This window comes from Phoenix dactylifera, unplaced genomic scaffold (genome assembly GCF_009389715.1).
Source record: "Phoenix dactylifera cultivar Barhee BC4 unplaced genomic scaffold, palm_55x_up_171113_PBpolish2nd_filt_p 000820F, whole genome shotgun sequence".
NCBI classification, from domain to species: Eukaryota; Viridiplantae; Streptophyta; class Magnoliopsida; order Arecales; family Arecaceae; genus Phoenix; species Phoenix dactylifera.
The window spans coordinates 155,180-169,022 of record NW_024068187.1 but is presented as its reverse complement, the minus strand read 5'-3'; the positions used below and the strand labels follow the sequence as shown (position 1 = coordinate 169,022).

General features: G+C 54.1%; 1 pseudogene; it reads right to left on the bottom strand.

Annotated features, from left to right (window-relative positions):
* Positions 1-3: 3 nt before the first annotated feature.
* On the bottom strand, positions 4-2,800 carry LOC120107299 (annotated as a pseudogene).
* Positions 2,801-13,843: the final 11,043 nt, after the last annotated feature.

The following is a 13,843-nucleotide window of genomic DNA, read 5'->3' as shown; positions in this document are numbered from 1 at the left end:
CTCTTAAAATATAATAGGCATCAGGGAATGCCGCTGAATCTGTTCTTGTCGTCGCTTTCTTCGAAACCTTCCCTCTGAATTCTGGATGCAGTCCTTCAAGTACAGTTCCTGGAGGGATGTGAGATATTCGATGCCTCGTGGAACATCCTTTAACGCGAGTAGGCCATCGAGGACTAGGTACTCCAGCCTTGCCATGGCGCCATCCTCTACCTCAACCTGGTTAAGGTGCGGCATATCGTATTAACGAGAGTTGCTTCAAGTTAGGGAACCATCTATGCCAAACCGCAATCGTTGCCCGTCATATGCCTTCTTCAGTGTGAGTTGTCCGAGGTCGCGCAACTGAGAGAGGGATTGAATTGGATCCTCTACCAACCCACTCCAAACCCCAGATGCAATGTCCGAAGGGCTAGCTCCAAGGCACGAAATAAAGGCAACTGCATCGTCCCTTCTGCTAGCCGCCCATCCAGCTCAAGCTTTAGAAGATGCATGAGGTGGATGATCCCAGCCTCCCAACTGGGAGAATCTCATTCTCGTTGCTTGCATAAGGCACAAGTAGTATAGGTGATGCAACCTTGATAACGAAGCACAAAGGTCTTTGCAATGGATGCCGCTCACTTTCCATATCCGAACGCTTCTTAGTTGGGTCAAGTTGCCTAGCCGTCTCACAAATTCCATGTTTGCGTCCATGCTTGGAGAGTTTGCAGATCTTTCAAATTCCACAACCCTTTCGGAGCTTGCACACCTCTCCGATCATTTAGAGTATTATAATTGGATCGAGAATCTTCTCGGCAACACAAGTGACGCAACTTCTTGAGGTTCCTTGTCATGCTTGGCAGTTTCTGCTATTTCACTTCTATAGAGGTCGAGCGTCTGCAGGTTACGAAGCCTTCCCAAGGATTTTGGTAGCCACCTTCACCTTTGTGTCCCTCAGACCCAAAAAGTGGAGATTGAATACAGTCCCCGATTTCATCTGGTACTCTCTCAATCGAGATGCCTTGCAGATCTAAGACGGTCAAAATGTCTAGAGCTGGAACACAGCGAAGAGAAGGATGATGATGATGAGGACATTGAGGGTCAAACACCACGAAAGTGGCGAAGTCTTTGGCAACTCCATATCGATTGGATTTCGTTACTGTATCCGTGCACTGACAGGCGGCGGTGTTTTCATCACCCGTCTTCCCCACCATCTGAAGATCATCAAGTACCCGCACTAAAATTTTCCTTCTTAGACAATGATACAGCCAATTCTCGTACAAGGATCCGTGCATCCGACAGTGTTTTATTCTACCCAATTGATTCCTTTTTACAACTTGAAGCATGCATCGATGGATGAGCTCCTTGAGATAGTCCTCTGCCACTTCTTCCATTGTGCTTGATCCCCTTTCCTCCACAAATCCCTCTGCGACCCATAGCCTCATAAGCCTCTTTCTCTGAAGCATATGATCCTCCGGGAACATGCTGCAATGCAAGAAGCAGGTTCTTAAGATATCTCGGCAAATAGTTATAGCTGAGATTCAGAACATGCTTCACATGGGGTCCAAATTTGGGGTTGTTATTCAACTCCCAGCTCAGCTGATCATAAAACTTTCTCCCATTTCTGACTTGGTTTTCTCTCTCAGGGACAAAAGACTTCCTAAAGAGACAATAGCTAGTGGGTAACCCTTGGACATTTTGATACAATTTTCTTCCCCAACTCCTCTAGTTCTTGAGGACATCTCCTCTCCTTATCTTTCCAAAATGCCCTCTTACAGAACAGATCCCATGCCTGCAGTGCTTTCCAAAAGCTTGAGCTTAAGATTCCGACCATCATGTGCTAGTGAAGCTACCTCAGCACTTCGGGTTGTAATGATTATTCTGCTTCATTGTTGTCATCATCAACATTAATGGTATCACGAATAGCATTGAAAGCTTTCAGATCCCATACATTCATCCAGTATGATCAAAAATCTTTTTTTCTCTAGAAAAAGCCTTACTCTTTCAACTAACCTTCTATAGTCCATTCCTTTGAGGTCAATCGCAAACTTTCTCTCCTTTTTCGTTTTCATTCAGCTCCACTATCATTCTTCTTAAAAGATCATCCACCTCGTAAGTTTGTGAGACGGAATATCCATGCATGACATTCAAACTTTTTCTCTCACTTTTATATACATTGGGTGACAAGGGTTGTTTTGGGCCCATCCCCCATACCCATAGGGATATTTAGAGCCAACTGGATCCTCATCAAGTAGCCATTCAGTTAATTTTTTTGTTTTGGCCAATCCCCACAACGGTCATCTTCATCCATTGAAATGAGAAGAGTCTGCTAAATTCTGCTGCTTTTTACTAGCATTATGTGAACTACTACCCATTGCTCCCCTCTGTTGTCTTAATCCATCGCTCCTTCATTTGTGAAAGGTGAACCAAATTAGCTTCCAATTCTTTCAGCCAAGCAGCAATTTGATGGAAGGCAACCAAATTTTGGGATCTTTTTACTACTTTTTTGAGATAGCCTCCTAACCCGCTCCCTTGCTGTTGAGCTATGAGATACACATACTCATCCATAATGTCCTCAACACTATATGCCAGTTTCCGTACCTGCTGAACCCAAGCTTGAAGACTTGATTATTATCAGTTCGAGTATCTATATGACCGAGGAAGGCTTGCATTACCGAAAGTTCACTCTGGATACGGCTCATAGTACTTGGTAGTTGAGTCAACAATGAGACTTCATTTGCGAACAGAGAACTAGCTTGTCTCAGTGCTTCTCCACCCAAAGAAACACCGATCTTTGAATTGCTAGAAGTACAGCCGCCTCTGCCATGTCGGGTTCCACTCATGAACTATACTTTCTTTGCTGGACAGGCCAGGTGTCCTACCAGAAATAGCTCTTGTCTGTCTTATATTTCTCATTCTTGGTGTTGTGGTCTATCCAAAAAAAGTTTGATCTTAGTAATAAATTACAGTTCATCAGGAGTTTTATACAATAAATAAAATTATTCAACTATAAGATATCACATATATACTGAATAATCTTGCTACCGTGTTATTTTAGTTCAAGATCACTATTTCTCCAACCATTTGTAAACTAACCTTGGAAATAGTACCACCATTCACAACAAGAAGGCTTTCCATTCTTTGAGGTGTATACAGTATGATGTGTATAAAAAAAAAATCTAATTATAACAAAGACAACAAGGTTTGGTCGTCTAGAATTGAATATGATGTTCCCACTTCTAAATCACACTAGAGATGTAGAAGACAAGACTATAACCTTCCAAGAGTCATTTTGCCCAAGTTAAATAATATAACGATATTATGCTTGTTGCAACTATATAATACAAGACTATGTGATAATTTGAAAATTCATTAATTGTTTAAATTTTACTATTCCACAAAGTTGTTCAACTATGTCAAAAGTGGACTTGGGCCAGCTTCTAGTTTGACCATAGGCTAGGCTTAAAATAGTTTAGGTTGGGTCGGATCTAGAGTAGAACCTGAAAGAATTTTTTGGCTAGGCTTGTGTCGATGCTTAGCTCCACCCCGAAGCCCGAGCTTGAGCCGAGATCAAAAATCGAGCCCCGAAATCAAACCCAAAAATAGGACTAGAACAAGGCCCGAGACCTGTCCTAGCTCTATATCCAACCAGGCCCTGCGGCTCAATTTGGTCGGACCTTTTCTTCAGTGAATCTAATTCGTCTATTTACCAAGCTAAGGCAGTGAGATTGACTGCCTACGGGTGAGAGGGGAGGGCTAAAACCTTCGATCCCTAAGTCTCTTGTCCCAAATTTCTCTTTGACCCTTATGCTCTCTACATCTCTCTAGCTCTTCGCTTCTCCATCCACTTCCACTAGCCCCCTCCTCCTCTCATCATTGCTGGTCAACAATCCAATGCTAGAGACCCCCCTTTCCAAGTACAAAAAGATCGGCACATCCAATGTTTCTGATCCCTTTCTCTACCGCTGTGAGAGAGAGAGATGAAAAGGCGAAGGATGAGTGGTGCCCAACTATGGGCACTGTTCTTGGAGAGTTAGGGTTCGACAACCATAATTCGTTGGACCCATACAGTTTTGAATGGCCTTCCTAGCATGACGAGGTCTACTCTCTCCTCTATTTGATCGGCTCTAGCCTCCTCCCTTCTGTTGTCTCTCCCTCTTTCGAGCCCACCTATAATATCCTTCCCCTCATTCTCTCGTTCAAAATAAAAGAAAAAAGAATCATCTTTTCCTTTTTGTTAGTATTCCCGTGGAGTTAGTATTTTCTAGTATTTTAAAGCAAGATATCCTATTTCTTAGGGCAGTTTGTGGTCATACTATGGTGCATTATTGTTAAAAAATGTAATTTTTAACTATTTCTCATTATTTGGCAAGTCCAATCAAGCCATGTAGGGGCCAATCGAGCTAAAAATTAGGTCAACTGGCCATAGTTGGTCCAGTCTTTTGGTCCAAAAAGACTAATTTGGGTCAATGCACTTGGGTTTCTGATGAGCTTGAGATCATGCCAGTATTTTGAAAATCTCGAGCCTAAGCCTAGCCTTGAGTCCAAAAAAATTTCGAGCTGAATTTCAACAGAAACATAGCCCAACCTAGTCTGACCCGTTCTAGCCCTACATTAAATGAATAATTTGTAGGTTCACGATTGTTTGATGAATTAATCATAAAATTCATAGAAAATGGGGAATGATTCATGATTAATTCAAGGAATCCTAAATTGTTCATTAGACAAAAAGAAGGTTTATGGTGCCAAGTGAGATTTTAGGTGTTGCTGGTGGTCCAAACCGAGAACGATTGGCACAGCGGTGTGAACGGGGTTCCCTTGGAGTTGGGTTGGTTGCGCTCCACCTTCCACCGGAAAACCTGCAAGCAAGCCTCGCACCACCACTGGGGTAGTGGGGGCCCTCCGACGATCAAGTCAGAGAGGGTTGAAGGAGAAGGAGAGATAGCAGTAGTGAGTAATAGAATACTCTGGGAAATCTTTGCTTACCTCCCCCCTTCTCCCCCCAGCCGCATATATACCAGGCTGGGGAGTCCTTCCGGGGGGTTGGTCATCGTGTGGCACGATGGAGTTGCCACTGACATGGGCCGTTACAGGGCGTCGTGGGGCCAGCGCTGGGTACGGCCATGACAGGGCGTAGTGGAGCTCCGCTTTGTATGGCTGTTAACAGGGGATCGTGGAGCAGCGCCGGATACGACCGTTGCAGGGAGTAGTGGAGCAGAGGGCCGCGGCGTGCTTCAGAGGAACAGGCCTGTCGTTGTCGAGAGATTGCCGACTCGGGGGTCGGATTGCTGGATCAAGGGGCAGCCGACTCGGGGGTCGGGCTGCGAAGCCGAAGATATCCGACTCGGGGTCGGGCTGCGGAGCCGAAGTTATCCGACTCGGGGTCAGACTGTTGGATCTAGGGGCAGCCGACTCGGGGTCGGACTGCGGAGCCGAAGATATCCGATTCGGGGTCGGATTACTGGATCAAGGGACTGCCGTAGTCTTCCTGGGTGCGCGTGCCGGTCACGTGGGGCATGGCGGCTAAGTTCCTCCGTAACAGTTAGCCCCCCACTTCCGAGCCTGGAACCAGGAGGGGAACGGGTGAAGGAGTGACGCTTCGAGATTGCCGCCATCCCTCGGAAAGGCGTGCGCGCTTCGAGCTCCCCGCCTCCTTTATGGCGTATAGCGGTTGTTGCTGATCTGGCAGTCTGCGGATTTCGGCGGACATCCTTCCTTAATGGCGTCGATTCGCCTTTGGGGCGCGAGCGATCCTTCGGCAGCCAGGCGTCCTCTGGCGTCACCGAGGCGTCACCCGCCTTTCCGCCTATTTAACCGGGGGCCTCCCCGTCCGCTTTTCTCTTCACAGGCATCTTCGAGTTTCTCCCTTGTGCTGCTGTCGTTGCCGTCGGACTGTTCGCTCGCTCTCCTTTGACGCTCTCGGAGCCGTTCTTCCTTCCCTTCCGGTGAGTTGCCCCATTCTTCAATTTAGGGCTCTCCATACTTTCTCCTTCCGTATTAGTGTACTCCAGTCGTTCCGGTCCTTTCCCCCTTCTTGACCCGTCCCTGACCGTAGATTCACTGGCCATTAGGTATGGACGAAGTAAGAGCGGACCGATTCAGTCGGAGCTGGCCTCCGAAGACTTAGATGGGTTCGTGGCTCGGTACCACTTCCCGAAGCCTGCAATGTTACGCTCCCGGGCCTGAGGAGAGGATGTCCCATCCTCCTCCAGGGAAGGTCGCCATCAATGAGGGCATCCTCCAGGCCGGGTTCCGCTTTCCCCCCTCGGACTTAGTCGTGCAGGTGCTCCGGGTTTAAGAGTGGCGCCGACGCAACTGGTGCCGAACTCGTGGCGCGCCCTGACGGCCTTCCAGGTTCTCTGCCGCATGCACGAGGTCCCCGCCACCCCTGAATGTCTTTTGGGAATGCTATGGCCTGAACGGCCACCCCCAGGACAGAGGGTGGTGGTGCTTTGCGGCGCGGCGAGGGTGCGGCCTCGTCAAGGAGGCTCCTTCCTCCATTCACGGCTGGAAGGGGCGTTTCTTTTTCGTTGACGCAGATCCCTCTTGGGGAATCAGGGCAACCTGGGAGACGCCGATGAAGTCCCCGATCGGCTTATCGAGGTTGTCGAGGGAGGAATCCGATGGCGTCGCCGTCTTGAAGGGGTTGGTTGCCGAGGGCCGGCTCCCCCGGTGGCTCGCCTTATTTCCGAGGATACCTTGGTGAACGTCGGTCTGAGCTCGGTTTCCGCTGACCGTGAGCCCGCCACCATTTCTTTTTCAGCTCTTTTCTCCTCTTTCGTCTCGTTCTTTCCTTCAGTTTCTCAGCCTCTGACCACCTCGTCCTTTTTGCAGAGATCGACGACATCATGCGGTCGGACAAGGCAACGGCTGTTGGTAGGACGTCCCTACTGGAAGCGGTCCGGAGGAAGAAACGAGCTCCTCCGAGCGGGGCCCCACCGGCGAAGAAGTCCCGCCGGCAGGCGACTCCGACGCCACAGACGGGTCCGGACCCACCGATCAGGGGGACGCCGCGGGCTTGGACCGACAGTTGGCGCTGTATCAGCCCTCCGGTGGTGAGACTGCCGTTATTCCGGAGGTGTCATCCGAGCACGCTCGAGACGGCCGGGTTGAACGCGATCGGTCCCCAACCCGGCCTTCGACTCGGTCGGTTTCGGATGACACGAGAAGGAGGGACGCGCCGAGGCCCCGACCGAGCGGGACCCTGTCGATTCCTGGAGCGGCCCCCGCCCCGAGCACGATCAGCATGACTCTTTCCCAGGCGATGGGTAAGGGTAAGGCTGTAGAACCACCTTCCGGTTCCGGGGCGAAGTCGGGGTCGACCTTCACTTTCGCCGGCGCCCGAAACCTCATCGAGACGGTGCTGCTGGAGAAGGACCGTAGGCAGGTCCGGCAGATGAGGATCCCTGACGTCGGGGCTGCCAGCTGCGTCTGTCTCATGTCGGTGAGTGTCCTTTTGGTCGCTTTCGTCATTTTTAGGCTCTATTGATCCCCGCCTGACGCCCCCATTTTTCCTATCTCTTAGCTCGCCCAGTACATGATCCGTCTGGAGGAATGCCACGAGGAACAGGCGAGGCTTCTGGCGAGGGCCGAGAGCCGACTGAAATCAGTAGAGGGAGGAGGCCAGGCTACGCGGGGAGGACGACCAGGGACCTCGAGACGAGGCTCCAGGTAGCCGAAGAGCGGGCACTCGGCTTCGCCGACCTCGAGAGGCAATTGTTGGAGACTCAGGAGCAACTCAAGGTTGCCTCGGGTCTCGAGGGCGAGATCAGGAAGGCGGAGGAGCGGGCCGAAAAGCAGTCTCGGAAGGCTGCCGACTTCCGGGAGAGGTGGGAGAAGGCCCAGCGGTCAGCCGACAACGCCCGCAACCGAACCCGGTCTCTTGAAGCCAAGGTGGCCGAATTGGAGTCGGCCTTGGAGGAGTCCCGCGCGGGCGACCGGGAGCTTCGTTCGCGCCTGGAGGAAGCTGAGGCTGCTCGCATTGCTGCCGAGGCAAAGCACAAGGAGGCTCAGGCTGATCTGCTGAGGGTCTCCTCCCGGGCGGACGACCGGATCGTGGCGAAGGTCTTGGAGGCAAAAGCTCAGATTATGGAGCGAGCAGAGGCGGCGCTGGCCGAGAAGAGTGCGGAAATCGGTCGTCAGGCAGTACAGGCTTATCGTCAGTCCTCCGAGTTCACCCGTGACATGTTGGAGGCGGTACGGGCCTATCGTCAGTCTGACGAGTTCGTCCGTGACATGTCGGACGCGGGGTCCGACTCCTTTGTCTTAGGCTTCGATGAAGGCCTGGCAAGGGTGTCGTCTAAATACCCCGAAATTGACCTGAGTGGGGTCTCCCTTCTCGACTCCCCTCCGATGCTATTGCCTGCTGATTCTCCAACTGCCTCCCGACCCCCTGCGGATGTGCCCGGTGTTTCCGACCCGGAGGTTCCTCCAAGCTGACCCTCCGTACCTTTCTTTGTCCTTTTCTTTGTATGTTGGCGTTTTGCCAGGTTGTATGGGTCTCGGCCCTGAAACAATGAAAGTTAATGCAAGTAGAATGTTTCTTCATTTCACTTTCGTCCTTCCTCTTTTTAACTCTTGGTAGCGTCTCGCCGACTCCTGACTCTTGAAGTTCTTCCGGCGCTAGGCCAGGCATCCGAGGGTTAGGCCTCAGGAAATTCTTCCGGCGCTAAGCCAGGCATCCGAGGGTTAGGCCTCAGGAAATTCTTCCGGCGCTAAGCCAGGCATCCGAGGGTTAGGCCTCAGGAAATTCTTCCGGCGCTAAGCCAGGCATCCGAGGGTTAGGCCTCAGGAAATTCTTCCGGCGCTAAGCCAGGCATCCGAGGGTTAGGCCTCAGGAAATTCTTCCGGCGCTAAGCCAGGCATCCGAGGGTTAGGCCTCAGAAATTCTTCCGGCGCTAAGCCAGGCATCCGAGGGTTAGGCCTCAGGAAATTCTTCCGGCGCTAAGCCAGGCATCCGAGGGTTAGGCCTCAGGAAATTCTTCCGGCGCTAAGCCAGGCATCCGAGGGTTAGGCCTCAGGAAATTCTTCCGGCGCTAAGCCAGGCATCCGAGGGTTAGGCCTCAGGAAATTCTTCCGGCGCTAAGCCAGGCATCCGAGGGTTAGGCCTCAGGAAATTCTTCCGGCGCTAAGCCAGGCATCCGAGGGTTAGGCCTCAGGAAATTCTTCCGGCGCTAAGCCAGGCATCCGAGGGTTAGGCCTCAGGAAATTCTTCCGGCGCTAAGCCAGGCATCCGAGGGTTAGGCCTCAGGAAATTCTTCCGGCGCTAAGCCAGGCATCCGAGGGTTAGGCCTCAGGAAATTCGTCCGGCGCTAAGCCAGGCATCCGAGGGTTAGGCCTCAGGAAATTCGTCCGGCGCTAGCCAGGCATCCGAGGGTTAGCCTCAGGAAATTCCGCTCGTTGGTCGGCCAAGGCTGGCGCAAGCCGAGGCGACCGGTCGGGGCTTCAGGCTAGTCTGCTCCCGGGATGATCATCGGGTTAGCCTGGCATCCGAGGGCCGAGCCTCGGGAAATTCCGCTCGTTGGTCGGCCAAGGCTGGCGCAAGCCGAGGCGACCGGTCGGGGCTTCAGGCTAGTCTGCTCCCGGGATGATCATCGGGTTAGCCTGGCATCCGAGGGCCGAGCCTCGGGAAATTCCGCTCGTTGGTCGGCCAAGGCTGGCGCAAGCCGAGGCGACCGGTCGGGGCTTCAGGCTAGTCTGCTCCCGGGATGATCATCGGGTTAGCCTGGCATCCGAGGGCCGAGCCTCGGAAATTCCGCTCGTTGGTCGGCCAAGGCTGGCGCAAGCCGAGGCGACCGGTCGGGGCTTCAGGCTAGTCTGCTCCCGGGATGATCATCGGGTTAGCCTGGCATCCGAGGGCCGAGCCTCGGGAATTCCGCTCGTTGGTCGGCCAAGGCTGGCGCAAGCCGAGGCGACCGGTCGGGGCTTCAGGCTAGTCTGCTCCCGGGATGATCATCGGGTTAGCCTGGCATCCGAGGGCCGAGCCTCGGGAATTCCGCTCGTTGGTCGGCCAAGGCTGGCGCAAGCCGAGGCGACCGGTCGGGGCTTCAGGCTAGTCTGCTCCCGGGATGATCATCGGGTTAGCCTGGCATCCGAGGGCCGAGCCTCGGGAAATTCCGCTCGTTGGTCGGCCAAGGCTGGCGCAAGCCGAGGCGACCGGTCGGGGCTTCAGGCTAGTCTGCTCCCGGGATGATCATCGGGTTAGCCTGGCATCCGAGGGCCGAGCCTCGGGAATTCCGCTCGTTGGTCGCGCTATCACTTGCCCTGACGGGGTTTCTCCGTGGCCAGCTGCGATCGTGTTTCTCCTCCTCTCCAAGCGTCGCCTGGGGAACACCAGAAGGGCATTAAATGCTAATTAAGCGTTACCTGGGAAATCGGATCGCCAGTTGCTGCTTGCGAGGAGTGTCAGTTAAGCGGCCGCGATACGCGCGTTCTTCGAGGCGGATGCGGCCTGGGCGCGAGCGGAGATACGTGGACCGGGATACATGCCACCCGGAGTGTCCTGCACAAAGAATGCAATTAAGGAGAACGACGCTTAGGAAGATCGTGGGAGATACGCCTCGAAGCCGGAACGGCTCCGGATTCGGTGCGCCGCATTTATTGGAGCCACCCGCATCGGAACGACCGGGGGCCGCAGTTTGGCTAAATATAAGTGCAGGTGCGGTGGAGCCTGCCAAGCCGGAGCTGTTCAGGTTGCCATGGATCGCGGACCTCCTCTCCGGCGCGTGGCTGGAGACCCCTGCGGAAGGAACGGGAGGCGCGCCCCTCGCGACTTCGCCAACTAGCCGTTTCATCTGGGATCAACAAGGAGGTTCTCCCCGGCGGAACTCCGCTCTAGGCGTTTCATCCGGGATCACATCTCCCCTCCTTGAAGTTCAGCCTCCCGATTGAGCTCTGCGCCAGACGCTTCATCCGGGATCGCGCCTCCTCGCGCTCTTCTCCCTTGTATTCCTTCTCTCCCCTCCTGGGGAGGATCGGAATATCCTTGGAGGTGGCGTTCCCTGGAGGCAGCGGGAGCTTCTTCTGCGGCGGCCTCGTCTTTTCGTGAGGCGTGCTGGCGCCTCCGGTTAGAAGCACCCACTTCCGGTGGGATTGCAGCTGCTTCGGATGGAGGGTTTCGGGATCCCAGATCTTCAGCTCCACGGAGTCTCCACCTCTTCTTTACTTTCTTTACTCCCTAATTCCCCTCTGGGAATTCCTTGTAATCACACAAGCACGCCATTGTAACCAGAAATTATTGAAATGAAAAGAACTATACATTTTCGAATTGTCTTTCTGGCTTTGTGTTCTACTGGTAATACATCCGCAGGTTAGCGGAATTCCAGCTCTTGGAATTTCTCGACCATCTAGGGCCTCCAACTGGTAGGAGCCAGGTCGGTTTACCCAGCGAACCCTATACGGGCCTTCCCAATTTGGCGCTAGCTTCCACCTTCCGGGTTGAGATGCTTTAGCTCGCCTTAGCACCAGATCTCCGATTCTGAAAAGTTTCGGTCGGACCTTGGAGTTATAATATCGGGCCACCCTCCGCTGATACATTGCCATCCGAACCTGCGCCATTTCCCTCGCTTCTTCCAAGAGGTCCAGGTTCCCTCGGAGTTGCTCCGAATTGGCCTCGGGTCGGTGCGCGGCCACCCGAGGTGAGGGGAGTCCGAGCTCACGGGGACAACCGCTTCCGTGCCATAGGTTAGGCTGAAAGGCGTCTCCCCGGTAGGGGTCCGATGCGTGGTCCGATACGCCCAAAGGACATTCTCGAGTTCTCGACCCAAGCTTGCCCCGTCCGACCGATTCGCGCCTTAATTCCTTGGAGGATTGTCCGATTTGTGACCTCGGCCTCACCGTTGGTTTGGGGATGCGACACAGATGTGAACCGATGCTCGATCCCGAACTCCTCGCAGAAGTCACGGAAATGCTTGTTGTCGAACTGTCGACCATTATCCGAGATGAGGACCCGAGGTACCCCAAATCGGACAATGATGTTCTTCTTCACGAACTTCCGGACTTGCGCCTCCGTGATAGTGGCCAGCGGCTCTGCCTCCACCCACTTGGTGAAGTAGTCGATTGCGACAATCAAAAATTTCCGCTGGGCTGAAGCGACGGGGAATGGTCCGAGGATATCCATTCCCCACTGTGCGAAGGGCCAGGGGCGGTGATTGGTGCCAAGGGGACAGAAGGGACTCTCTGGACGTTGGCGTGGCGCTGGCAGGCGTCGCATTTCCGTACGTGATCCTTTGAGTCCTCCAAAGGTAGGCCAATAATAGCCTTGCCTCATGATCTTGTGCGCAAGGACCTAGCCCCCCAAGTGCGATCCGCAGATGCCCTCGTGGACTTCGCCGAGGACGATAGGCCGCCTCCGAGGGCGGGAGGCATCTTAAAAGGGGGGCGGTGAACGAGGTCCGATCCAAGCCTCCCTTCATAGAGTACGTAGTGGGCGGACTTACTTGACAAGTCGCCGAGCTTGATCTTCGTCTTCAGGGAGGATCCCTTCGGCGAGGTAGGCGACGAGCGGGTCCATCCAAGATGGCTCCGGATCAATCGCCATCACCGCTCCAGCCTCGCCGATGCTCGGGGCATCCAGGGTCTCCAGGTAGATCGCCCTCGACAAGTTGTGCGCCTCTGCGCCCACCAAGCGGGACAACCTGTCGGCCCTGGCATTTTCGCTTCTTGGGACCTGCTGAATGTCAACACTGCCGAGGTCGGGAATGAGTGCTTGCACCTTCCGGACGTAGTTCTGCATGGTCGGGCTCCGGGCCTCGAACTCCCCACGGACCTGCCCGACCACCAGCTGGGAGTCGGTGAAGACCTTCAGACGCCGGATGCCGAGCTCCTTGGTGAGTTTGAGTCCCGTGACTAGGGCCTCGTACTCCGCCTCGTTGTTGGTCACTGGAAATCCGAACCTCAAGGCATACTCGGCTATCACTCCATCAGGACTGGTAAGGACCAGCCCGGCCCCTCCACCCTCGGGGTTCGACGACCCATCGATGTGAAGCGTCCAGATCGGGAGGTCGAGGCTGGGCGTTTCCGGCGGTCTAGGTTCCGCCTCCTGCACCGTGCACTCAGCGAGGAAGTCCGCGAGCACCTGGGCCTTGATGGCGGGTCAGGCTGGTAGCGGATGTCGAACTCACCAAGTTCTACTGCCCACTTCACCAGCCGTCCCGCATTCTCAGGATTGCTGAGGATCTGCCGCAGTGGTTGATCGGTTAAGGGTGACAGAATGGGCCTGGAAATAGGGGCGAAGCCTCCTGGTCGCAGTCAGCAGCGCGAAGGCGATCTTTTCAGCCTTCGTATACCGCGTCTCGGCATCCCGTAGGACCCGGCTGATGTAGTACACGGGCTTCTGGAGCTTTGCCTCTTCCCGAACCACCGCACTGACTGCGGTTGGGGAGACCGCCAGATAGAGGTAGAGCATCTCCCCTTCTTGCGGCTTGGACAGCAGGGGAGGAGACGCCAATTACTCCTTGAGCTGGTCGAATGCTGCTTGACATTCGGCCGTCCAGAGGAAGTCTTTCGGGCGTTTTAACACCTTGAAGAATGGTTGGCAGCGTTCGGCCGATTTTGCCACAAATCGTCCGAGCGCGGCGACCCTTCCAGCGAGCTCCTGAACCTCCTTCACTTTGGTCGGAGGGGACATATCTTGGATGGCCTTGATTTTGTCCGGGTTGGCCTCGATACCCCGCTGGTTGACAATGAAACCGAGGAACCTCCCGGCCGAAGCGCCAAAGGCGCACTTCGCTGGGTTCAGCTTCATGCGAAACTTCCGCAAGGTGGCGAAAGTCTCCTCCAGATCCGCGATGTGCTGGTCTGCATGGCGGCTCTTCACCAGCATATCGTCCACGTACACCTCCATGTTCCGGCCGATTTGCTCCTTGAAGAT